The sequence below is a fragment of the Lynx canadensis genome, chromosome D4 (genome assembly GCF_007474595.2).
Source record: "Lynx canadensis isolate LIC74 chromosome D4, mLynCan4.pri.v2, whole genome shotgun sequence".
NCBI classification, from domain to species: domain Eukaryota; kingdom Metazoa; phylum Chordata; class Mammalia; order Carnivora; family Felidae; genus Lynx; species Lynx canadensis.
In genome coordinates this window covers 29,284,181-29,311,777 of record NC_044315.2, presented here as the reverse complement: position 1 = coordinate 29,311,777, position 27,597 = coordinate 29,284,181, and the positions used below count along the sequence as shown (strand labels likewise).

The window sequence follows — 27,597 nt, the reverse complement described above, 5'->3', positions numbered from 1 at the left end:
TAAAAAAATATATAAAGCTTAAGGTTAGATCCCTGATTATTTCTTTTTACAATTTAAACACCTATGAAAAACCTCCATACACTGCTAAGTTAAAGAATAAAAAGAAAAAAATTCACCAAGACGAGGTAACATTAAGAGGAATGGAAGTGTACCGAAATGTTTTTATTTAAGTGGTTTCGTTGAACTGATCTGAAACCGAAACACACTGTATGGAATTGATTGGGAGGGGATGGGTAGGATTATTAACGCCCCCCAAAGATTCCTTAGTTCTGTATGACCACAGCTAGCAAACCATATTCTAGTCCGTGTTTAGAGGTTTTATCCCTGGACAAAGACTCAGTTTTTCTTTTAAAAAAACGATTCCCATTTTACGTCTTCCGCATTTTGGGCTGAGTCTTGCAATACCTGGGCAGCAACCTGATTAATAACACCAAGTTTTTCCTCCCCGGGTCCTTCCTGCCGTCTGGTTCTCGGCCGTGAACCCAGCAGCGATCCCGCAAAAACGAAGACATCCGCTGCTTCCCCCACAGGTCCTGCAGAGCGCCCGGCTAACTTCCGGCCGAGCCGGGGCTGCCCCCGCCCCGCCCCCACAAGCGCGAGATTCGTTGCAATTTTCCCGCGATGCCGCGGGGGCGCGCGGCACCGCTCGCCAGGCCCCAGAGTGCACTGCGGGGAAGAGCGCGTGCGCGCGGCTCCACTGCCGAGCGACCGCGGGAAAATTCCAAAAAAGTCAAACAAAACAAAAAACCAGTACGGGGCAAAGCCAAACTTGCAAGCCACAGAACCCGGGCGGAGGCGTCCTTTCTGCCACTGCCCAAACTGCTGAAGCAGCTCTGGCTGGCGCAGACCACCCGGTAAGCGAGAGGCCGCAGAACGAGAGCAAAGACGGCTGATTCCCTCGGGGGTCTGGCCGACACGTCAGCCGAAGGGTGGAGGTAGGGTAGGGGGAGGGTAGGGAGGGAAGACTCGCGAGAACGTTCGCCGCGCTTTGCCCATCTAGTTAGGTGAGCTGCGCCCCGGCCGTGTGCAGGGGCTGAGGGGAGGAGGTGGGTAGGGGCTTGAGGTGGCGCGAGCCCGCGGAGGGGCGGAGCGGCGGGCGAGGGGCGTGGCCAAAAGTGGGCAGGCCTGGGGGTGGGCCCGGCGTAGGGGTCACGCGGAAGAGAGCCCCCGGAATGGTGAGAACTGGGAATTGGCGCTTTGGTTCTTTTGGTTCATTGAGTGCTGGCAGCTATGTCTACTTAAAAGGAGAGGAGCAAAGGTGAATTTCTTCGCCCCGGATCCGTGGGAGCTGTGAAAAGCTCTCGTCTTCTACCCCATCACCCTCTATAGCTGGCCGCTTGCTCTCCGTCGCCCTGCCTCTAGGGCGTTGGGAGGGGGCGAGCCTGTTACCCCTCTTGCCTTCCAGGTCTTTTGTCGCTGAAGGGCAGAAAGGTTCTCATGGGTGATTGTCTCCTTGCAACTTTCTTTCTTTGACCGCCAGGCCAAATCACGTCCAAAGCCCTGATATTTTGGGGGGTTGTTGTTTGTTGGCTTGCTTTTTTGTATTTACGTGGGCGCTTTTACAACCGTGAACCCTCTGTGGTCATCGTGTATGGGCTAAAGGTTTGGAGGGCAAAAGATTAGGAGTTTTTGAAACATGACAAATTTGGGACCAGAATTTTGAAAGAGGCCGAGGAATTTTCCAGCAAAGACCTCCATGTGCCAGTGATTTTGTCCTAATCTGAAACTCTCGTGCTCCAGCTTTCATTTGTAACTTCTGTCCCATTTAGTGCATCTTAAATGTGATATGATTGACTTACCATTTATCACATGAGCAGGGCACTTTTGGGCCACCCAACTTCAGCTATTTATGGATGTCACTCACCCTCAGTGATGTGCAGCTCAGAACCTTTTCTCACTATCCTCTTCAGGAGGGGAGGAAAGGTTGTTACAAATGGTAGAATTCATACCATGTGTTGGGATCATTTATTACATAAACATATAGAAAACATGTTCATTGTGACTTTATCCATTAAACTTAAATTGATGTTTCAAAATAATGGGCTGTGCCAGATTCACATGGAAATAAGCATTCATATGCGTGTACAAGAAAGACCACTTCAAAACAATTTGCTTTTCCTAGTTTTATCAGAGGCCTTTTCCTGTAAAAGTTAGGTCCTGCTTCTTTAGAATTGGACTAATTATACTTTAGTATATATTACACTTTAATTCATTTTTTCATTATTCAGTCCTATTCTTGTTTTCTTGAAAAACATTTACCAGAAGTCCAGAAAAGAAAGGCAAACTCTATATTGGAATTTTTTGTTCTCTAATAAAAAGCATTAACTTGATTGATTGGCTGGGTGTGGAAGATGTGTTGCTGCATGTATGTGAAACTGTGCATGTACATTTTAAAATAAATGGTATTTTAAACCAGTTCCATATTTCAGCAAGTAGTTCCAGTAACAATTATACAAATTTTGTATTTATGAAAACCAGCTACAAGGAGGCCAGCCTGGCCAATTGAAAGTTGGATTGATTACCCTAGGCCACAGAGAGTGCCAGAGAAATCTCACATGGCGTGGCAGTTCCAAGTTGGTAGTGGTGGAGCTTCAAATCAGGCTGGAAATCAGTACCAAATGGATTTGTAAAATTTTGGTCTGGGGTATGAATATTCTCTGTTCTTGTTTATGGATCCTGACTGACTGACTTTTTCTTTTTCAATTTTATTTATTTTGAGAGAAAGAGAGTGCAAATAAGGAAGGGACTGAGAGAGAGGGAGATAGAATGCCAAGCACTGGCAGCATGGAGCTAGATGTGGGCTTGAACTCACAAACCCTGATATCATGTGAGCCGAAACCTAGAGTGGGACACTTAACCAACTGAACCACCCAGGCGCCCCTGAATGACTGATTTTAATATGAAAGAACACCTATGGGAGAAGTACATTGAGTTTGCAGTGTTTTAATAAAAATGTAGTAGAAATTGAGAAGAAAAAAACTTAAAAATTCATCAGAAAAGTTAGATAACACTACAAGTCTTGAGCATTTTATTTTCTAAATATCAATTATTATTATTTTTTTGTGCTCTGGAAGAGACCTTGCAAGTTTTCTGGTCCATTCTCTTAGACTCTTCATAAGTCCTGCTGAGCGTGTAGAAATTTCTCTCTTAAGATCAGTGATACAGGAACATCTATAATCTTGGTACCTTTCTCTAGTTATAGGAAGGCAGAGTTTTAAAGGAAATTACCTTTTTTGAAACTGTATACTATGTATACTCTGTTTTCTAAAGAATTCAGTGGTTTTTAGTAAATTTAGTAGATTTTTAGAATTGTGCAGTGATTAGTACAATTCATTTTTAGAACATTTGCATCACCCTAGCAGCTTTGCACGTGCAAATTCATAGTCAATCCTAACTCTGGCTTTCAGCCTCAGGCAACCATTGATTTGCTTTCTTGTCTCTATAGATTAGCCTTTTGGGGGCATTTCATATAAATAGATTCATAAAAGTGCTGTCTTTTGGTTTCTTTCACTTAGCATGATGTTTTTGAGATTCATCCATTTTGTAGCATGTATCGATAGTTTGTTCCTGTTTATTGCTGAATAATATCCCATTGTATGTCTCTACCACATTTTGTTTATCTGTTCATCAGTTGGTGGACACTTGAGTTGCTTCTACTTTTTGGTTATGAATAATGCGCTGTGAGTATTCATATGTAAGTCTTTGGACGTATGCTTTTATTATTTTTGGGGGGTGTTTATGAGTGGAATTGCTGAGTTGTATAGTAAGTTCATGTTTAACTTTTTAAGAAAGTGTCAGACTTTTCCAATGTGGCTATACCATATTATATTCCCACCAGCAGTGTATGGGGGTTTTAATTTTTCCACGACTTCATTTGTTAATTGTGTCTCTTTAAATAGCCATCCCAGTGGGTGTGAAAGTAGTATCATTGTGGTTTTAATTTGCACTTCCCTATTGGCAAACGATGTTGACTATATTTTCATGTACTTATTAACAGTTTCTAGGTCACTTTTGAAATGTCGAAACATTTTGTCCATTTTTTAATTGGGTATGTCAGCCTTTTAAAAGTAAAAGGTTTAAGAAGTAAAAGGTGATTCAGGCAGCAAAATCAGGTTTACTCAGGAACAGCAGAGGAATTGCAATTCTGGACAAGCAAACTATGGTGAACCTTAGGTGAGTCCTGAGAACAAAGCAGGAGAGTGTCCTTTTATAGAGGAAAGGAGTTTGAGAGGGTCTGTTTTGAACAAAAGTTCATTGGAAGAAAATGAGAATTTGAAGTGGTGGTGGCTTCTAATTGGTTGTAGGTGAGGGCAGCTTGCTGTTGCTGGGCAGAAAGGAAACCTTCCTTCTTCCTGCTGGGAGTATGCAAATTGGGATGAATGATATGTGTATTAGTCATCTCTTCATGGTTTCCAAACTCCAGTTTTCAGTTAGGGTTCCTTATCATATTTTCACACTTTTCTTCCAATCAACTCTTCACCAATCAAGAGTTGGGTCATCTGTTCCTCGTTAGAATTGTTTTTGTCTTTCAGTGTCAGGAAGGACACTTCCTGAATGTCATGTCCCACATCAGAGGGAAGTGCACAGATTGGAAATCATGGAAGCCACGTTTGAGTAACAAACAGTGGGAGGGGGAACTCTCAGGTATTTTACATCCGAAATCTGTATCCATTCAAGGTTATAAGCTAAAAGGAGCAAAGGACCCTACCTAGATCTTCAGGTGGAATTTATTGTAGTCAGTGTGCTTGTTCCCTAATTTTATGTGATTGGGTTTCTACTTTGGAGGGTTTGTCCATGTGCAACAGGTGGTGTTTGCTATTGTATACATGCTTCGTTTGGCAAGTAGGTAATCAAAGCCTATATGCATATCTTGAAGATATTGTGGGTTCAGTTCCAGAACACTGCAATAAAGTGAATATTACAGTAAAATAAATATTGCAATAAGGTGAGTCAGATGGATGTTTTGGTTTCCCAGTGCATATAAATATGTTTATATTGTACTGTAGTCTATTACGTGTATGATAGCATTATGTCTAAAAAAATATCTTAATTAAAAAGTACTTTATTGCTAAAAAACGGCTAACCATCTGAACTTTCAGCAAGTTGTAATAACTGATCACAGATCATTGTAACAAATATAATAATGAAAGAGCATGAAGTAGCATATTACTAGAATGTGACACAGAGACACAAAATGAGCAAATGCTGTTGAAAAAATGGCACTGATTGACTTGTTTGACAAAGGGTTGCCACAAACCTTCAGTTTGTAATAAAAGAATATAATATCTGTGAAGCACATTAAAGTGAAGCACAATTAAATGAGGTATACTTGTACTTTAGCCAGTGAGTTAAGTGTTGTTGGGCTGCTGTTGCCTTAGGGCTGGGGTTGGCAAGTTTTCCCAATTCCAGAGGGAGATTTCTAATCATTTGTTCGTTGTCGTGTAAGTCCACAAAACGGGTAACAGCCGTTCTGATGGAGGCAAATCCAGAATCACATATGCCTCCTGGGAATTATCTTTTAATGTGGTGATGAAGTTTTAATGGGGAATACCTGAAAGACTTTAGATTTATTGTGGATGTCCCTGGGGACAGTTAGAACGAACACACACACACACACACACACACACACACACACCCATGCATTGTCTTACAATCCCCCAGTGGTCTAAACATTCACAGGCCCAGTGATTCACCACAGAGAAAGATAAAACCAGGTAGTGCATACATAATGTATGTACATACATACATACATAATAATCCTGCTAGGGTTTGATCACTAATAATGATGTTAATTGGGATTATTTAATTGACCCTTTTGAACCAAGGGTCAGAGGTGTTTAGGGAATAATTAGGGAGAAACTGTCTTGTTCTGTGGACTTGGTTCTTGAAGGCTGTACAAAGGGGGGTTATTTTGCTGCAGCAGGTAGACCTAAGGTAGTAGTAAGAATGAGGAACTGTGTAGATGGAATGGGTATGATTAGTTGCATTGAGAGTTATGACAGGACAGGTCAAAGCAAGGTACAGGAAAACCTGGTTGTAGAAGTTTGACTCAGAAATCTCCCAAGGGGTGGAGGCATTGGAGATGAGGGAGAAGTTTGCTACAGGGAAGACTAAAGGTTCACAGCTGTCAGGGACAGATCAGGGTTTCTGAGGACAGATCTAACAGAAATGTTTCTTCCTTTGGCCAAGGATTGGGAAATTTGTGGTGTGTCTCACATGATCGGATGGGGCCCCTAAAATGTGGGGCCACCCGATGGGGTGGAAGCTGGCTGTGTAGGCAATGGAAAGATTCATCTGAGGCATAACAAAGGAGACATTTATTGAATACATTGCAAGGGAGCATTGGGCAGGCAGGATAGCAAAGGAGAGATTGTCTGCTATGAGGTAGTGGATGCAGGCTGTTTTTAAAGGGGGGTGGTGAGGAGTTATGAGCAGATGGAATTTTCCCAAATTTATTACCTGTGCCTTATTGTAAGTATCCCATTGGTCAGTTAGGGCTTATGGGTATTATGGATATTATGTTGGCCTAAAGGGCCTGTCTGTATTTAGCCAGGTGGTTGCTGTGGGCCCTTGTGCCTTGATTAAGTTTCCATTGTTCAAGTCTGTTGTCTAAAAGTGACCTCTACAAAATGCAAACAAGGTCATTGTCTCTCCAGCATAGAGAAGAAGAAAATAAATTGAGAAAAAGCAGAAAGGGGAGAATATACAGGTCTAACCTCATCATCTTGGGAAAACTGTTTCAGCTGTTGTTTGATTCAGTTCCTGGAAATCTTTAATTTTAGGTCACTGTTGATGTGCAGGTTTAGTCAGCATTTGGGCCTTCCTTTAGATGAGACACATGGGTCCAGGAGTCAACTCTGGAGTTTTGATGGCACAAGAATTGGTCAGGAATATGCCTTTCCAGTGTGGTCGAAGAGAGTCTTTTTGAAGACGTCCTTTCCAATGGATGAAATCTTCAGGTTACAGGGTGTGGTGCTTGGAGTCTTCATTTCCTGGGAATGTGCCATGAAAACATTGCCCTATAAGCACATGATTACTTTCAAGGGATGTAATGAGACCTTTGCAATACTGAAATATACCTTTTTTTTTTTTTTAAGTTTATTTATTTATTTTGAGAGAAAGAGAGAGACAGCATGAGCAGGACAGGGGCAGAGAGAAAGGGAGAGAAAGAGAATACCAAGCAGGCTCTGCACTGTCTGCACGGAGCCCGATGCTGGGCTCCAGCCCATGAACTGCAAGATCATGACCTGAGCCAAAACCAAGAGTCAGATGCTGAACTGACTGAGCCACCCAGGTGCCCCTGAAATATACCTTCTTTTATTAGCTATAGGTCAAAAAAGAATGAAGCTGGATGCATGGGGTACTCAATAATTATATCAAAGGTGCAAACTTGTGGGTTCCAAAGGGGGTGGATCTGAGATTAGGATGGACCAAGGCAGTTCTTTTGGCCAGGGTGTTTGGAGGTTTTCAACAAATTTTGCCAATTGAGTTTTGATAGTGCTGTTGATTTGTTCAGCTAGTCTTGAAGACCGAGGATGAGTGAAGGATGATAAGTGACAGTGAAAATGCTACAGAACTGGTCATACAGCAAAGACTCACCATAATAATCCGCCAATAAAATGAATTTCTTGGTCACTATGGAGCTAAGAAGGGTTTCTCCAGTAGGTATGATTTTTTTTTTTCCCCAAGCAGGATTTTAGCTACTGAAGAGGCAAGTAGCTTGTCTACAAGGAAAGGCTTTGACCCAGTGGGAAGAAGTGAATCACTGCCAGGACATATTTGTATCCGTGAGATGGGGGTAGCTGAATAAAGCCAATTTTCCAAATCTCGAATGGTCCATTAGGCAATTTAAAGTACCCAGTAGCAGTGAAGATAGGTTTCCTTGGGCAGGTATTTTGGGCAGGTGGGATGATCAGAGTAGACATTTTTTGTAGTTTTCTTACTATTTTCCCCACTAGTATTCAGAAACCTTATCGTTTTATCCATAGACCAGTTGTTTAATGCATGTACAGTGGTCAATAATGGGAACTTTAAAAATAAACTAAAAAAATTGAGGGCACCTGGGTAGCTCATTTGGTTAAATATCTGACTCTTGATTTTGGCTCAGGTCATGGTCACAGGGTTGTGGGATTGGAGCCTCACATTTGTGTTGTCATCGCAGAGCCTGCTTGGGATTCTCTCGCTGTCTCTGCCCCTCTCCTGCTTGTGTGTGCCCGTGCACGTGCACTCTCTCAAAATAAATAAACATTAAAAAAGTCAAACTCAAAATGGATTAAAGACCTAAGTGTGAGACCTGAAACCATAAAATTCCTAGAAGAAAACAGGCAGTAATTTCTTTGACATTGGCCATAGAAACATTTTTCTAGGTATGTCTCCTGAGGCAAGGGAAACAAAAACAAAAATAAACTTGGGACTACATCAAAATAAAAAGCTTTTGTATAGCGAAGGAAAGCATCAACAAAACAAAAGGTACCCTACTGAATGGGAGAACATATTTGCAAATGGCATATCCAATAAGGGGTTAATATCCAAAATATATACAGAACTTACACAACTCGACACCAAAAATAATCCAATAAAAAATGAGCCGAGGACTTGAATAGACATTCCTCCAAAGAAGACCTACAGATGGACAACAGATACATGAAAAGATGCTCAACCATCAAGGAAATGCAAGTCAAAACCACCATGTGATAGCACCTCAAACCTGTCAGAATGGCTGAAATCAAAAAGACGAGAAATAACAAGTGTTGATGAGGATATGGAGAAAAAGGAACCCTTATGCACTGTTGATGGGAATGTAGATTGGTGTAACCATTGTGGAAAACAGTATGGAGTTTCCTCAAAGTATTAAAAATAGAATTATCACTTGATCCAGTAATCCCTCCACTGTTATTTACCTAAAGAAAATGAGAATACTAATTTGAAAAGATATATGCACCCTATGTTTATTGCAGCATTATTTACAATAGTCAAGATATGGAAGCAGCCCTGTGTCCACTGATAGATGAATGGATGAAGACGATGTATTTGTGTGCATACATACACACACAGAATGGAATATTACTCAGCCATAAAAAAGAAGAGATCTTGCCATTTGCAACAACATGGACGTACCTAGAGGGTACCTAGAGGGTATAATGCTAAGTGAAATAAGTCAGGCAGAGAAAAGACAAACCATATAATTTTATTCTTATGTGGAGTTTAAGAAGCAAAAACAAATGAACAAAGAAAAAAAGACAAACAGACTCCTAAGTACAGAGAACAAACTGGTGGTTTCCAGAGGGGAGGTGGATGGAGGGTGGGTGAAATAAAGAGCGAGATTAAGAGTATGTTTTAAACTTGTGGTGCTTGGGTGACTCTGTTGAGTGTCATACTTCAGCTCAGGTTATGATCTTGCAATTCATGAGTTTGAGCCCCGCATTGGGCTCACTGCTGTCAGTGATCCTTGGTCCCTCTCTCTCTCTCCACCTTCCCCACTTGTGCTCTGTCTCAAAAATAAACATTTAAAAAGGAGTAAACTTCTCTTTTTTTTTTTTTTTAATTTTTTTTTTCAACGTTTATTTATTTTTGGGACAGAGAGAGACAGAGCATGAACGGGGGAGGGGCAGAGAGAGGGAGACACAGAATCGGAAACAGGCTCCAGGCTCTGAGCCATCAGCCCAGAGCCCGACGCGGGGCTTGAACTCACGGACCGCGAGATCGTGACCTGGCTGAAGTCGGATGCTTAACCGACTGCGCCACCCAGGCGCCCCAGGAGTAAACTTCTCTTGATGAATACTTAATAATGTCTAGAAGTGTTGAAGTATTATATTGTACCTGAAACTAATAAAACACTGTATGTTAATTGTACTTTAAAAAGGGGAATAAAAAATGAGAGTTAAAGAATTTCTGGTGGACTGGGTTTTTATTTGGTCCTGAACATGTTTCTCTTTTTATCATATCAACAACCATTTGTTTGTCAATATTGTTTTTCCTTTTCTGGTGGAGATTGTTGTGTGTCTCTAGTTAGTTTCTCCAGACTACCATCTGGAGGTGAGTTCCTTTGGACTGTAACAGAGGTTTGACTTTTGGACCTTTTGAAGGCAGCATTTTTTTGTGGAAATGTCAGTGAAGCGATTTCCTTTACCTTCCAGTGAATGAAGCTTAGAATGCTCCTGTACTTTAATAATAGCCAAAGCAGCAGGTAAGAATATGGCATCCAATAATTACTGAAAGTAAGGGCTGTTTTTAATGTTATCTCTGCTGGAAGTAAAAAAAAAGCCAGGTTGTTTATGTAACATTCCAAAATCATGAGCCACTCCAAAGGCATGTGGGTGCAAATGTTGCAATTTTGCCCTTGGCTAGGATATAGGCCGGTAAGAGTGCATATAATTTGGTCTGTTGGGCTGAAGTAACCAAAAGCAAAGGTGCTGCTTCAGTTATTTCAGAGGTCAATATTGCATATCCAGCACAATATTTACTATTTTCATCTTTCCAATATGAACCATCAGTGAACTATGAAAAATCAACATCTGAAGTTTTATGTAAATAAATAATCACATGGATCAGAAGGTGATCTGTCAGTATTTAGCAGTTGTGGGGGCTTTCATAAGTAGAGGAGGGGAGAAGAGTAGCAAGTTAAGGTTATTACAACAAGCAAGAGTGACATAAGGAGCATTTAACAGGGCAATGTCCTAGGAAGTGAAATGGCTTAATGAAAGATACTGAGTATGATGAGAGTTAAGAAGGGCTTTGGCAGCATGTGGCACAGAGATGGTTAAAGGGAATCCCATGATCATTCTTTCAGTGGCTTTACAGGAAGGACAGTAGCAGGTATAGCTATGGGGGGGGGGGGAGATATCTCTGGGCTATGGGATTTAGTTGTTGTCTCTAATATCCTGCGGGTCGGTGGTGATCTCCATGCTCTTGGGTGAGTACCTCAAGGGCATTCCCTTTTCCGTATACAAAAAAGAAAGGGCGTTGATAATTGGGGGTGTCTAAGGGTGGGGGGGGGGGTTGTTGTTAAACCAGATCTTTTAAGATTTGAAAAGCCATGTCATCTCAATCTTCATTGATTAATACATTTTTAACAAGGTCTATTAAGGTTAGGCCATAAGGGAAAAGTTTGGGATCCAGCTGCAACAATATCCTGCCACTGTGAGAAAACCTCTCAGGGGACATTGGTTTTGTTTGGGCTTTGAGAAGTTTAGGATGCCATGAAGCCTGTCTGGATCTAGATGCAGTCTTTGTTGTAAGATTAGATACCCTAAGTATCAAACTTGAGTTTGAACAAATTGTAATTTTTTTTTGTTTTTATTCATTTTGGAGAGAGAAAGCGAGCACACGTAAGTGGGGAAGGGGCAGAGAGCAAGGGGGACAGAGGATCCAAAGTGGGATCTGTATGGACAGCAGAGAGCCCAATGTGGGGCTCAGACCCACAAACCTTGAGATCATGACATGAGCTGAAGGCAGACTCTTAACCAATTGAGTCACCCAGGTGCCCCTGAACAAACTGTAATTTTTTAAAGAGATTTCATATCCCTTTTTGGCTTGGAATTACAGCAAATGGATGCTATCTTCTTGTGAGGAGGCTTGGGAAGTGGAGCAGAGAAGTCATCTGCATATTATATTAAAGTGGAGCATCCAGGGAACTTGATATAATCTGGATCAGCCTTTAAAGTTTGTGAGGAAATAAGAAGGGCTTTCTGTTAGGATGTCCTTGGAACCACAGTAGAGGGGATGGCCATCTTGCCAGTGCAACCCAATGAAAAGCCCCTAGCGGCGCATCAGAATGAATTGAAGGTCAACCAATCACCCAGCGCCAGCGCAACCCAACGGGAAAGCCCCGAGTAGCGCGCCAGAATGAATTGGAGGTCAACCAATCACCCAGCGACAGCACGACCTGATGCGAAAAAGGCCCACCCGGACCTAAACCCGGAACCGGAACCGCTGCAGCTTAAAAACCCCACCCCACCACACCGGGCGCGACTTCCCTGACTCCTCTCTCTCTCTCCCCCTGAGTCACGGAACCTCGCCCCAGACCTTAGTTCCCAATAAAGCCTTTGACTGCTAAAATTTTAGTTCTTGACTCTTACATTTACCCTAGCCTACGCCTGACCCTAACACTTTCCATGAAACCCTGGGGCATTACTGTCCAGGTTAATTGCTGTTCTTTCCAAGTAAAGGCAAAAAGATATTGACTAGTTTTAATCTACTGGGATACTGAAGAAAACACTACATGAATCAGTCATGAAAGAAAATTTGCTCTCAGTATGGATGAAGGTTACTAAGGTGAATTGGGGACAACAGAGTGGCAAAGCAATGACAATATTGTTTATGACTCAGAGGTCTGATGAGCCTCCATCTGTGGCCATTTGGTTTCTTCACAGGTAAAATGGTGTTGCAGGGGATAATGAAGCCCTGGGTCTTAAAATCTATTATTGACTTAATGACATGAAGGGCCTCTTTATTTATAGGGTACTGGTTAATTCTGGGGAGAATTTTTGAGAAATCTGTTTGGATCTTTAACAGGTGGGGCACTGTGGATTCTGCAAGTTATCAGTTGAGGGTTTTGCCCACAGGGACGGTGATAGCTGATCCATCAGGGACAAATGATTAGTGTCCTTGGAATTAGCTATATTGGTGTCAGAGACAGAGCAAATAAGATGTTGAAGCATCATTTGACTTATCTAGTTGGCTATTTTGGTTGCTGTTATCAAATTCTAGAATTATTTCCCCCTTTTGGGAGAGAACTCCCAGCATGATATTTTTCTAAGAAATGTTGGCCCAATAAATGAATAGGGTCAGAGAAACTTCAAGGAGAAAAGGGTGGGTATCTTGAAATGCCTAAGCAAAAAGGGATAGGGTTAGAGATAGGAACCCATTGAGATTTATTAGAGACTCCCACTATTTGAACTGTTTTAGTACTCTGAGGTAGAGGATGTTTAATGGTAGTGGAGTTGAGCACTGGGAATGTAGCTCTAGAATCAGTAAGGACAGAGAGAGATCGGTTCCTAATCTGGAGAGTGGTTTCACCAGGTCAACTAAAGGAAAGGACTGGGTAAAGTCTTGAAGTTCATTGGAGTTCCTTCACTGGGGTTAGGAGGACATTGGAAAGGCTCGTTAGAGGGCTGAATGAAGGTGCCTGGAGCACTTGAGCTTATAGCAGTCTTTCTTCCAATGTTTTGGCTTTTTGCAATAATGGCAGAGACCAGGAGGATCATAGTTTTGTTTAGGAGACTTCATTTGTTGGGGTTCAAATGAAAGGTTTTTGTGCTTTTCCTTTTATTTGAATCATCTAGGATGTAGGTGACCTTGTTTACTAAATTAATTCAATCTGGAGTAGACATACTTTTTTATTCCATCCTGATCCTTTTCATTAGAATAAAAAGATCCCAGTTCAGCCTGTTAAGGAACATAGCGTTAAAGGCTATCCAGGTGAACTCAACATCCAAAGGAAGACCAGAATTTTCTTTAAAGATAATTTGGAGCTGGCATAATATATAATAGTCATGCATGGGCTCATTGGGCTTCTGGGTACAAGCCTGAGTCTTACTCCAGTCAGCTCACTTTGGGAAAGTTCCTGAGAATTACCAAAAGGAGTCACTTGGCAGTTCCTCAAGTCTGATTATATAATAAGGCAGCAAGGATTTCTTTGTCCCCATGTTGTAATTCTAGACTTCTTGGAATCATTCCATTTGGTACTTTTCATCCAGTGTTGGGCCTTGCCTTCGCTAACAAGCATATGGACTAGCTGATACAAACCAGAGAAATCAGGTTGATAAGTTTGAAAAACTGCACTAAATTCCTCAGCAAATCTATGGGGATCCTCAGTTACTTTGGGAAAATCTTTGACTATGGCTTGTAGTTCAACTTTAGCCCAGGCAACATAGGAAATTAAGGGTTTAGCATTTGGATTGGCACAAGATCTGATTTTAAAGGGGCAGGTTTTAATAGGTTCAGGGCAGAAGGCTGTGGGGAGAGGTTTGGAGAAAAAGGAAAGTTCAGTGAGGGGATCAGAATGAGAAAGCCAAGGATATAAAGGAGGTGGGGATAGTGCAGAAGGGAAAGAAGCTGTCACCAGAGACAAAGAGCACAAGGGAGGGGGAAAAAGAGGCCTTAGAAACTTTTTTGACTTTTCTTTCAGTTGTTTGCTTACCTTAGTTAATTTGGAAATGGTATTTTGTAAAAAGGTGATTTTAGAATCTTGGATACATTTGGAAGCCTCCAGGTATCAATTAAAATAGGCACCCCATTCAGTCTGTTTAATTTCAAAGCTATGGTCTTCTAATTTGGTTCTGAAAAATACAAGTTTGGGTGGTTGAAGATTCCCCATGATGGCGTTTGGAGTTCTAAGTTATCTTTGGCCAAGTTGTTACACTTAGTTAAGGATGCACAAGAGGAGGGACTGTAGTTTTTTTTAACATAAAACTGGCCGGGGTCCCAGAAGGAGGACTGTCTTGAGAGAATTTAGAGGATTGAATCTCAGAGAAGACTTATCAAACTGAAAGGGAGAAGACAACTCACAGAAGCACAAATTGGTGCCACACATAGTACTAGGGGTTGTTAGTTCCTTGCGGGTTCATTGCCTTTGAATCCCACTTCTGACACCATGAAATGTCAGTTTTTTAAAAGGAAAAATATAAACGATAACCAGCAAAATCAAGTTTATTTGGTAATAGAGGAATTGAAACTCAAGAAAACTATGTTCATGAACCATAGGCAAATCTTGAGAACAAAGGAGGAGAGCATCCTTTTATAGAGGGAAAGAGGTTGGAGGGGTTGTTTTGAACAATGTCCATTGGAAGAAAATGAGAGTTCAAAATGTTGATGGCTTCTAATTGGCTGTAGGTGAGTGAAGTGGTGACAGCCTCTCATTGGCCACAGGGGAGAATGGTTGCTGTTGGGTGCCTGCAGCTTATTGCTATGCAGAGAGGAAATCTTCATTTTTCTTGCTGGACTAAGTAAGCTGTAATGAATGATATGTATGTGAGAGCCCTCCCTTCATGACTTCCCAGTTCCGATTTTGATTTGGGTTTCCTTCACACATTTTCACAGTAGTTTGCCTTATTATTGGATTGTAAACATTCTTTGTATATTTTGAATAGAAGCCCATTATCAGACATGTGTTTTGCAAATAATTCTTTCCGCTTGTCTTCATTTTCTTCATGGTATTTTTTGAAGTACATAAATTTTAATTTTGAGAAAGTCCAATGTATCAATTTTTTTTCCTTTTTTTTGATCTTAGGTTTATGATCAGTTTCCATGAACTTTTGTGTGTGGTATGAGATACGGATCCAAATTCATCTTCTTTCTTGTATGTGTATATGCAGTTGTGCCAGCTTTGTTTGTTGGGAAAAAAAAAAATACTGACTTTTCCCTGCTTTTGTCAAAACTCAATTGGCCATCCAGCATCACACTGTCTTAATTATGGTAGCTTTATAGTAAAGTTTGAAATTGAGTAGAAGCTGTCTAGTATTCTTATTCTTTTTCAAATTGTTTTGGCTATTCCGATTTCCTTAACATTTCCATGCAAGTTTTATTATCATCTTGTCATTTTTTTTTTTTTTTGAAAAAAGCCTGCCGTGATGGATTTTAGTAGAAATTGCATTGACTCGGTAGGTCTCTTTTGAGGGAGAAATAAAATTGTAATGTGAACATGGAATGTCTTTTCATTTGTTTAGATCTTTAATTTATTTGAGCATTGTTTTGTAATTTTCATTGTACAAGTCTTGTCCTTTTGTTATCTTTATTTTATAGTGTTTCCTTTTTGATGCTTTTGTGTATAAAATTTTTTTTCATATCCCATTTTTAGGTTTCTCATTGCCAGTATATGAAAATAAAATTGTTTTTTATATATTGGTCTTGTACCATGCAGCTTTGATTATTACTTCAAGCAGGTTTTTTTGTGAATTGCTTAGAATTTTCTACATATACTGTCATGTTATCTGTCAATATAAGCAATTCTATTTTTTCCTTTACATTTGGATGCTTTTTTTGCCCCTTAAAACTTACAGTACATTGCTGAATGGAAGTGGGGAGAGTAGACATTCTTGACTTGTTTCTGATCTTAAAGGGGAAAGCATCTAATCTTTTACCAATAGGTCTGATGTTAGATGTAAATTTTTCATTAATGGTCTTTATCAAGTTGAAGAACTTTTCTTCCTATACTGTTGAGAGTTCTTATTATGATTAAATGTTGGATACACAAAATAAAGAGATGTAAAAAAGGATATCAAAATATAAAATGTTGGAAGAGGTAGTAAAAATGAGAGTTTTAAAAAGCATTTACACTTAAGTTGCTACCAACATAAAATATACTATCAATATACGTATATAGAGAGGCTGTTAATGTGAACTTCATGGTAACCAGAAAGCAAAAACTTGTAGTATATGTACAAAAGATAATGAGAAATGAATGTAAATATGATACTATGAATAAAGTCATCAAACCACAAGGGAAGAGAGCAAGAGAAGAAGGAAGGAAGAGAGAGGAACTACAAAACAGCCAGAAAGCAGTTAACAAAATGGTAATAAGTGCATACCTATCGATAGTTACCTTAAATATAGGTGGATTAAATTCTCCAATCAAAAGGCATAGAGTGGCTGAATGGATTAAAAAACCAACAAGACTCATCTATGTATATTGCTTACAAAAGACTCCACATCTAAACAAATGTACAGACTGAAAGTAGAGGGATGGACAAAGATATTCCATGTAAATGCAAACAAAAAGAAACTATTTTACCTAAACTCCTATCACACAAAGTAGATTTTAAAAACAAACTGTAATAAAAAAAAACAGAGAAGGGCATTGCATAGTGATGAAGGAGTCAATTTAAGAAGAAGATTTGGGGTGCCTGGTGGTGGCTCAGTTGGTGAAGCATCTGACTTCCACTCAGGTCATGATCTCATGAGTTTGTGAGTTTGAGCCCCACATCTGGCTCACTGCTGTCAGCACAGAGCCTGCTTGGGATCCTCAGTCCCCCTCCCTCTCTGCCCCTCCCTTGCCCTCAAAAATAAATAAATAAAACATTAAGAAAGAAAAGAAGATATAACATTTATAAATATTTGTGTACTCAACATAGGAGTTGAGCTGAGCACATATTAATAGACTTCAGGGGAGAAATGGACAGCAATGCATTAACAGTAGGGAACTTTAATGGCCTACTTATATCCATGCATAGATTATCCAGCTCCCCTAAAAAAACCAGGAAGAAAACATTGGGCTTAAATGACCCATTAGATCAGATGAACATAATACATATATACAGAACATTCTATCCAAAGCAACAGAAAACACATTTTTCTCCAGTGCACATGGAATATTCTCAAGATAGGTCACATTTTAGGCCACAAAACAAATCTCAAAATTTAGGAAGATTGGAATCCTGTCAAGCATCTTTTCTGACCACAGTAGTATAAAACTAGAAATAAGTTACAAGAAAAAAATTGGAAACCATACCAAAATGTGAAGATTAAACAGTCTGCTACTGAACAACCATTAGCTCACAAAGAAATCTAAAGGGAAATTAGAAAATACCTTGGAACAAATAAAAACAGAAATAGAACATTGCAAAATCTATGGGATGCAGCAAAAGCAGTTTTATTTATTTTTTAACTTTTATTTATTTTTGAGAGCGAGCGAGCGAACACATACAAGCAGGGAGGGGCAGAAAGAGAGGGAGAGAGAGGATCTGAAGCAGGCTCCATGCTGTCAGCAGAGAACCCAATGTGGGCCTCGAACCCACGAACCATGAGATCATGACCTAAGCTGAAGGTGGATGCTTAACTGACTGAGCCACCCAGGTGCCCCACAAAAGCGGTTTAAAAAGGGAAGCTTATTTACAGGCCTACCTCAAGAAACAGAAAAATACCAAACAATCTAACTTTTCACTTAAAGGAATTTGAGAAAGAAGAGTAAAAGTTAAGCCCTAACAAAACCCAAAGTTAGTTGAAAGGATGAAATAATAAAGATCAGAGCAGAGATAAATGAAATAGAGACTAAAGAAAAAAATAGAAAATATCAGTGAGACTAAGAACTAGTTCTTTTTTTTTAAAGACGAGTTAAACCACTTGAGTTCATTTTTTAAAAGTTTATTTATATTGAGAGAAAGAGTGAGGAGGGGAGGGACAGAGAGACAGAAAAAGAGAGAATCCCAAGCAGGCTTTGTGTTGTCAGCACAGAGCCTGATGAGGGGCTTGATCGCATGAACCATGAGTTCATGACCTAAGCTAAGATCAAGAGTCAGATGCTTAATCAACTGAGCCACCCAGGCGCTCCTAGGTTTTGTTTTTTTTTTTTTTTAAGTTTATTTGAGAGAGAGTGTGCACACACATGCAAATGAGGGAGGGGCAGAGAGAGGGAGAGAGAGAATCCCAAGCAGGCTTTGTGTTGTCAGTACAGAGCCTGATGAGGGGCTTGATCGCATGAACCATGAGTTCATGACCTAAGCTAAGATCAAGAGTCAGATGCTTAATCAACTGAGCCACCCAGGTGCTCCGAGGTTGTTTTTTTTTTTTTTTTTTTTTTTAAGTTTGAGAGAGAGTGCACACACATGCAAATGGGGGAGGGGCAGAGAAAGAGAGGGAGAGAGAGAATCCCAAGCAGGCTTCACACTGTCAGCCTGGAACCTGACAACGTGGAGCTTGATCCCATGACCATGAGTTCATAACCTGAGCTGATATCAAGAGTCGGACACTTGACTGAGCTACCCAGGTGCCCCAAGAACTAGTTCTTTGAAAAGATAAACCAAATCGCCAAACCCTAGCTAGACTCACCAAGAAAAAATGGAGGGCTCAAATAGATAAAATCAGAAATGAAAAAGAAGTTACAGTTAATACCACAGAAATACAAAGGATCATAAAAGACTGCTGTGAACAATTATGTACCAATAACCTGGACAACCTAGAAGAAATGGATAAATTCCTAGCAACATAATTTTCCAAGACTGAATCATGAAAAAATTAAAAATCTGAATAAATTTATTATTAGTAAGGAGATTGAATCTCTAAACAAAGCACTCCCAACAAAGGCCCAGGACCAGATAGCTTCACTGGTGAATTACCATATATTCAGAGTAGATTTAATACCTGTCCTTCTCAGACTCAAAAAATTGAAGATTTGGAAAAATGTTTCCAATCTCATGAGGGGAGGAGTTAGATGGTGGAGTAATAGGGCGACCCTGGGCTTGCCTCGTCCATTGAAAATAGCTAGATCAACATCAAATCATTTTGAACATCTAGGAAGTTGGTTGAAGGATTAAGAGAACAATCTACATGTTTTGAGGGAGAAAACTTGGCAGGTACAGGTATGGAGACTTGAATTGGGAGAAAGAAAAGCCTCAGTACTGCAGAAGGGAGGGAGCCTTTTTTGTGGAGAGGAAAAGGAAGAGGGGAGAAGAGAGCAGGATGTTGGGTTCACACAAGAGAAGCACTCCCCCAAAACCATTGACTGGGGAATCAGGAGGAACTATCACAAGTTTTTGCAAATGGTGGAGCTCAAATTTGGAGGTTTTGAAAGTCTGTACCATTAGCTGAAGTCAATCTGGGTGGGCAGCTGTGCTTCTCGGGAGAAGGGCAGAGCCCTGGGAGTGGACAGCAGATAGCGTGGTGTTGGGGTCCCCTGGGTTGCACTGGGAGAGAATGTTCCCCTTCCCAGAGTGCATTTGGAAGAGGGTGTATTTCCTCTCCAATGATTAAAGACCCAGCTGGTGCCTTTGAGCAGCCGTTCAACAGCAAGGGACAGAGGCACATGTAGAGGGCAGATAATCTGGTTGCAGCTTTCTGTTGTCATTCACTGTAAACTCCAGGCAGCTCTGTGGCTGTGTGACTACTTTTCTGGGACAGAATGGTGTTAAGCACAGTGCTGCAAGGCTCTCTTCTGGAGGGGGGCAGCAGTCTGCCTTTAACTCCTTTAAGATTTGGAGTTTTGAATCCTGGCTGCACACCAGAGATAAAACACAGGAGAGCTGTGGCTGTGTGTGTGTCAGTGGCTCAGGCACAGAAGGGTTGAGGGCAGGGTTCTGATGGAAGTCTGGGACACAGAAGGAGAGATCATTTGCTTGTCTGGACTCCCTGAACAGTGGCAGGTGCAAGCTACCCTCCCTAAGGATAAGAGAGTGGGGTGATGCCATCTTCCCTTCCTGCACCAGCGCAGCTGGACTTCAGTGAGCAACATAGTGCCCCCAGTGGAGGCTGCAGCCTCTTACACCAAACCCCACCCCCCTGCACCCTGCTAGGGCAAGTCTGACTGTGTGAGCCAGTGCAGCTGGCCTCTGCCCCAGAGGACCAACACAGCCCCCACTGCCGACATGCACCAAGTCTACTGATCATAGAGTGCTTAGTTCTGGTGGAAATAGGACCAAACTCATTTTATAAGGCCATCATTACGTTGATATTAAAACCAGACAAAAACAAGATAAAAAGAAAATCCTAGGTTAATATTTGTGATGAACTTACATTAAAAATTCTCAACAAATGTTAGCAAACCAAATTGAAAAAGGATCATACACCATGATCAAAGGAGCTTTATTCCAGGGGTGCAAGTGTGGTTCAGTGGCCATAAGTCAATCAATTTGATACACCGTGTTAACAAAATGAAGGATAAAAATCAGATAATCATTTCAATACTTGCAGAAAAAGGACTTGACAAAATTCAACGTCCATTTATGATAAACTCTCAACAAAGTGGGAATAGAAGGTGGTATGTACCTCAACATAAATAATGCCATATATGACAAACTCACAGCTAACGTCATACTCAACAGTGAAAAGCTGAAAGTTTTTCCTCTAAGATCAGGAGCAAAGACAAAGATTCCCACTCTTGCCACTTTTATTCAACATAGAATAGAAGTCATAGCCACAGCAATTAGGCAAGAAAAAGAACTAAAAGACATCTAAGTTGGAAAGGAGTTAAAATGTCACTGTTTTCAGGTGTGTGACACTGTATAGAAAACCCTAAAGGTTCACCAAAAAAACTGTTAGAACCAGTAAATGAATTCAGTAAAATTTCACAGTACAAAATTAAGATGCAGAAATCTGTTGTTTTTATACACTAATAATGAAGTAGCAGAAAGAAGAAATCCCATTTACAATTGCAAATAAAAGAAATACCTGTGAAAAAATTCAATAAGGTGAAATATCTGTACAATGTAGACTATAAGATATCAATGAAAGAAATTGAAGAACATACAAATAATGGGAAGATATTCCATGATCATGCATTGGAAGAATTAATATTGTTAAAAGTGTTCATACAACCCAAAGTAATCTACAGATTTAGTGCAGTCCCTATCAAAATTTCCATGGCATTTTTCACAGAAATAGAACAAATAATTTAAAGATGTGTATGGGCCTCAAAAGACCCTGAATAGCTAAATCAATCTTAGAAGAACAAAGTTAGAGGTATCATGCTTTCTGATTTCAAACTATACTACAAAGCTATAGTAATTAAAACAGTATGTTATTAGCATAAAATCAGTCATTGATGGGATAGAATATAAACTTACACATATATGGTGAATTAATTTCTGAAAAGGAGCCAAGGGTTGCAACTGGGTAAGTCTTTTCAATAAATTATTTTGGAAATGGACAGCCACATGCAAAAGAATGAAACTAGACCCCTATCCTGTACCATACATAAAAATGAACTCAAAATAGTTTAAAGACTTGAATGTAAGATCTGAAACCATAAAACTCCTAGAAGAAAACATAGGTGGTAAGATCCTTGACATTGGTCTTAACATTTAATTTTTGGATTTGATTTCAAAAACAAAAATAAACAAATGGGACTACATCAAACTAAAAGAGCTTCTGCACAGCAAAGAAAACCATCAACAAAATGAAAAGACAGTCTACTGAATGGGAGAAAATATTTGCAAATCATCCATCTGATAAGGGGATAACATTTAAAATAAATAACTCAAGCAAGTCAATAGCAAAAAAGCCATACACTCTGATTAAAAAATGGGTAGAGTATCTGAATAGACATATTTCCAAAGAAGACCAGCAGGCACGTGCAAAGATGTTCTACATCACTAATCAGTGAAATGCAGATCAAAACCACAGTGATATATTACTCCACACTTGTTAGAATGGCTACTATCAAAAAAAGTTTTTGAGGATGTGGAGAAAGAGAACCCTTATGCACTGCTGTTGGGAATGTACATTGGTGCATCCACTAAGAAAAATAGTATGGAAGTTCCTTACAAAATTGGAAATAGAACTGCCATATGATCTATTATCTGAAGAAAATGAAAACACTATCAGAAATATATTGCACCCCTGTGTTCATTGTAGTTCTTATTTACAGTAGTCAAAATATGGAAACAACTAAAATATTCATCAATAGGTAAATGAATAAAGAATATGTGGTATATATACAATGGAATACTACTTGGCTATAAAAAAGAATGAAATTGTGCCATTTGCAGCAACATCGATGGATCTGAGGGTATTATGCTAAGTGAAATAAGTCAGTCAGAGAAAGACAAGTACATGATTCCATTTATATATGGAATCCAAAAAAAACAAAAACCTCATAGATATGGAAAATTGGTGGTTATTAGAGGGGAAGACGGTGGTGGGGTGGATGAAATGGGTAAACAGGGCAATTTTATGGTGGTGGATGGTAGCTAGATTTACTGTGGTGATCACTTTGTAGTGTATACAAATAGCAAATCATCTTGTATACCTGCAGCTAATATAACATTACATACCAATTTTACTTCAAGGAAAAAAAAAAGCGAACCTTGTGGAATATATTAACATAAGTCATAGTATGATTGAAGCATTAAAAAAAAAAGTCACCAGGGGTGCCTGGGTGGCTCTGTCAGTTTAGCATCTGACTCTTGATTTCATCTCAGGTCATGATCCAGGTGGTGGGATCGAGCACCATGTCAAGTCCTGTGCTGAGCATGGAGCCTGCTTGAGATTTTCTCTCTCTCCCTCTGCCTCTCTTGCACATGCTGCTCATAAAAATAATAATAATAAAAAAGTAACCAAAGTTCGTGTCTACCTTGTAATGGTATTTTAAGTAAATCCATATAAAACATGGTGGAGATGATAAGGCAGAGAGCGTATCTGCTTTGCATTTAAGTTTTGTGTGGCTTGCTTGATGTTTAAGATTTTTTGAGTCATTTACAAACACTTAAACACTAAGCAATTTCACCTTTAAAATCCGTATTTTCTGGGTTTCTATTAAGGCAGTCTGGCAACTACATCTGACTTCTCTTGGCAGCAGCTGGTAGGAGCTAAGTTCTGGCTATCTTCTTTGGATGGTGCTCTTGTCTTCCAGTAGCCTCAAGCCCATCTGATTGCTTTACTCATTTAACTTACCCATTCTGGTTATTTTAATTTATGACCTTTGTCTGAAGTAATTTAGTAACACTTGAATCATTTTGAAATGCATTCAGTTGTCAAAGTAATACCTAGGGGGGGAAATGGGTAATTCTGAACAAATTTATCATACTTATTGTGGAAATTGCTACAATAATCTTTGTTCTCTGGTAAGTTCAAAGTTCATACTGTAGAAACTTTATTGTTCCTGAACAATAATATGCTATATATCCTTCAGAAATCAGAGCTTTTGCCCTATTGGTTTTTAAAAAAATTAATTGATTTTATAAGCATGGATTTTTTTTTAAATTTCTTTTGGTTTCTTGGTTCATTTGTAGTAGTACTTTGGTCATAAGCCCTGTTCAATGTGTTTTGCACTTTCCAAATTATTCTCATACAGATTGTATTTGATTCTGATAGTAACCACATGTGCCAAGGTAAGAGAAGCATTAAAAAAAGAAGAAAAACAGAGTGGAGGCTTTTCAAAAAAATTAATTTGGACCAGGATTAGAAGTTCCTGAGAGATGGCCCAAAAAGAGGATAGTGCTGAAGAACTTCTGGGGTTACTTCTGTTTTTGTAATTTTTGAATATGTCTTAGTTATTACAGCATGATAACCTTTTCAGTTTCTAAAGGAGCCGAGCATTTCTGGTTACCCATACTCAACTTATTTTAGCAGAAAACATTCACCTTCAATAATAACTTCTCTTTGAAATGTTTACAGAGAAGGAAACTGAGGTTAGTGGCAAAGCTGTTGATCATTACCCCCAGAAACTGACTCTGGTCTGGTGCTCTTCTCATTGCATCGGCAGCCCCATGGCCAAGGATTGCTGATGCTCCCTATTGGAATATTCTTGAGCCAAGTCTTTGGCAGACTTTTTTTGTTGCATCTTTCTACTGTGTAAATAAAGGTATTAGAAGAAATGTAGTTTTTTGAATACTGCCCAACCAGTTTCTGCTTGGTAACTTGCCCTGAGACCCTGTGAATGCCAGCAAGTAAATTAGATCCACAGTGTGTTTGATATGCATATTTTCTCCCCAAACAAAATTTGAATTCCACAAACACAAATTGAATCATTTTCTAAATGTTTGTATATGAATGGAAGTTTCTGTCCTATCCTTCTGTAACCAATACCATAAAACTTCTTAAGGTCTATGATGCATTTGTTGTACAATGTTAATCCAAAACAAAACTTTATTCTGACTAAATTTGTAGCTATAGAGAGATACCAAACTCATTTCCATTGATCAGTACAACATGTTTGTACCAACCAGATCTAAAAAATGTGTAAAGGAGTGCCATGCTGTAAAGATCTTATTATAGTTGTAAACACAAGTGCAGCTGTTACAAATCTAGCAAAACCTCAGATTAAACAATTTAAAATTTACTGAAGATGACATTCCAGAGCCATTTTTCATAATATAAACACTCTGGGACATGCCTTTGAAATGAGTGGGATTGTCATTAATATTAATGCCACTGAATTCAAGGCTGGGAAGTCATTTCTTTTTGAGCTTTATTTTCACTCCTAATTTTGGAATAGAATATGTTTTTAACCTGAAGTGTGGCATGTTTATTCACACCCTGAAAAAACTTGATCCTATTGCTTTTGAATTGTAGGAATGCAAAAATACGGTATAAGTATTTTATTCTTTATTTAAGGTCTCTTAAATTAGTTTGTTAGAACTAAGTTTGGCAAAAATTAGCTGTTAATGGAATCCAATTGCCTTAGTCAATTAAAAAAAGTAGAAGGAGTTGATATTTTAGAATTATATCGGTTTGACAATTTAGAATGCTGTATTTAAGGGAAGAATTTTATTCTGAATGATTTTGAGCATGTTTCTTGTGGTCTTGTCTTTCAGCTAGACTGCGGTAGGACAAGTTTTCAAAATCTGCACTGCTCTAATTTGTTTTTCTCCTTATTTTCCACTTAAGTGCGGTTACTGGTGGGGTATCAGTTGAGCAATATAGTATTTTCTAGAGCTACGTTCTGTGCTTTGATTTCTTATGAAATCTGGTATGATTTTTTTGTGTCAAATTTAAGAGTATACAAGAGTCCACTGGAAGCTCTTTGAATGAACTGGGTCAGGGGCGCCTGGGTGGCGCAGTCGGTTAAGCGTCCGACTTCAGCCAGGTCACGATCTCACGGTCCACGAGTTCGAGCCCCGCGTCGGGCTCTGGGCTGATGGCTCAGAGCCTGGAGCCTGTTTCCGATTCTGTGTCTCCCTCTCTCTCTGCCCCTCCCCCGTTCATGCTCTGTCTCTCTCTGTCCCAAAAATAAATAAACGTTGAATGAACTGGGTCAAATAGTTCTGGGAGTGTGTGTGATTGTTTTGCTTTTGTTTGCTTATTTATTGATGACTGCGTTTTAAAATTCCATTTGCCTTTACTGAATTACTCTACTGGACTGTTGAGGAAGCCTCTAATTTGGGTAATAGAACAGTTAAATGATTATTACTAAACTATCCTTAGTCCTTGATTAAAAAGAGGCAACATTTTTATCAAGAGGAGGCAGTTGACTCTCCCTTATTTACACTAGTTCTTCAATTTTTGTTAAACATTTTCTGATCTGAAGAATTGAAGCCAACCATTGTCAAATACCATGTTGTAACCTAAAGTTGGTAACTGTGGAAGCTCAGAGCTGATCAGAAGAACTGGCTTTTTCTATCAGTATAGAAGACTGGTGTATACCTCAATGATTGCTGTTGCTTTTGTCTCCTCCTTTCTTTTTTCTTTCCTTTTTTTTTTTCCTTTTTAATTTAAGAGTTTGTGGAGGTTTCTTTGAATTCTTTCAGCGTTTACATAAAATTCTGCATTTTGGGAAGGAAATCTGGGCAGATACAAAAGCTTCTTTTCCTGTTTTAAAACTTTTCTCAGTAATTCTAGGATTTTCCTTTATTATCATCTATTCTTCTATCCTTTCTCTGATACCACATCTTCTTGTTTCTCTTTCTAGGTTTATTCCCTGCTTTTGGTGATGGGTATCCTCTAGTATCTTCTTAAATGGTGTGTGAAAGGTGAGTTATTTACTGGTCACTGCCTATTGAATGTATCATTATTCTAGTCACGATTGATAGTTTGATGAATATAGAATTCCATGTTGGAAACAATTTTCCTTCAAAATTGTGAAGGCATTGTTGCATTTCCATTTACTTTCCAATGTTTTTACAATTTTATGTGGTGTGCTATGGTGTGCTATGATGTTCTTTTCATCCAATGTGTTGGGTACTTGGTTTACCCTTTAAATCTGGAGACTCTTGTCTTTTAGTTCTGAGAAAATTTGTTTTCACTGTATCCTCTCCTCCATTTTCTTTGGAGCTTCTTTGTTTGGAATTTGACCTCCAGGGCTGATCCTCTGATTTTCTTATCTTTCTCCTGTTTTCTCTCACATTGTCTTTTTGCTCTACTTATGAGAAATTTTTTGAAATTTAAATTCTTTCTTTTCTTTTAACAAATTTTTTTAAATGTGTATTCCTTTTTTTGAGAGAGAGAGCGCGCATTTGCATGTGTGCCAGTTGGGGGGTGGGGGGTGGGGCAGAGAGAGAGGGAGACATAGAATCTGAAGCTGGCTCCAGGCTCTGAGCTGTTAGCACAGAGCCTGACGCAGGGTTCGAACTCATGAACCATGAGATCATGACTTGGCCGAAGCCAGACACTTAACCGCCTGAGCCACCCAGGCTCCCCTAAATTCTTTTTTTTCTATTGAGTTTTTCATTTCTACTATGGTATGTTTAATTTCCAGAATCATTCTCTGAATGTTCTTTTGTTAATATTCTGTCCTTATGTCATGGGAATAGTGTTATTTCTTCTGTATTCTGAAAATGTTAACGTTAAGACTTTTGGAAAAAGATTTTAAAGTCTCTTTCCTTCCCCCCACCCCCCCCCTTGTGACTTACATGTTGCTTTTTATCTGTATATTTTGGTTTCCTCTTTTATGTTAGAGGTTTCTTCAAGATGTCTGGTAATCAGTCCTTGGTTGTATGCTTATATTTGCAACAGGGAGCTAAAAATCTCATTCTGAGTGCATGGGAGACACTTAGATTCCCATTGAGATGGTCAGGTTTGGCCAAGTTTTGGGGAACTCTCACATATCAGTAGGCATATCAGAGTTGCTTGTCAACTGTAAGTCAGATTGAGTGGGGTAGGAAATTTGGGGAGGGGGCAGATTTCAGCATTCAGTATCCCAGTTTACATGTTTTTATGTAACTCCTAACCCTGTACCTCTACCCCACCCCATTCACTGCCCCCATTTGTTGAATTGTAGCTCTGCTCTCAACT

General features: G+C 39.5%; 1 protein-coding gene across 2 annotated transcripts in view; it reads left to right on the top strand.

Annotated features, from left to right (window-relative positions):
• The first annotated feature begins 654 nt into the window (after positions 1 to 654).
• The window catches only part of FANCC (FA complementation group C), a 267,194-nt gene continuing 240,251 nt past the window's right edge, over positions 655 to 27,597 (top strand). Inside the window, exons 1-2 of one of the 2 annotated variants that reach the window (XM_030293535.1) lie at positions 682 to 854; positions 26,276 to 26,336. The gene's annotated coding sequence lies outside the window, so the exon portion shown is untranslated. Of the gene's footprint in view, positions 855 to 26,275; positions 26,337 to 27,597 lie in introns of both variants that reach the window. The other variant, XM_030293538.2, reaches the window with a different exon arrangement.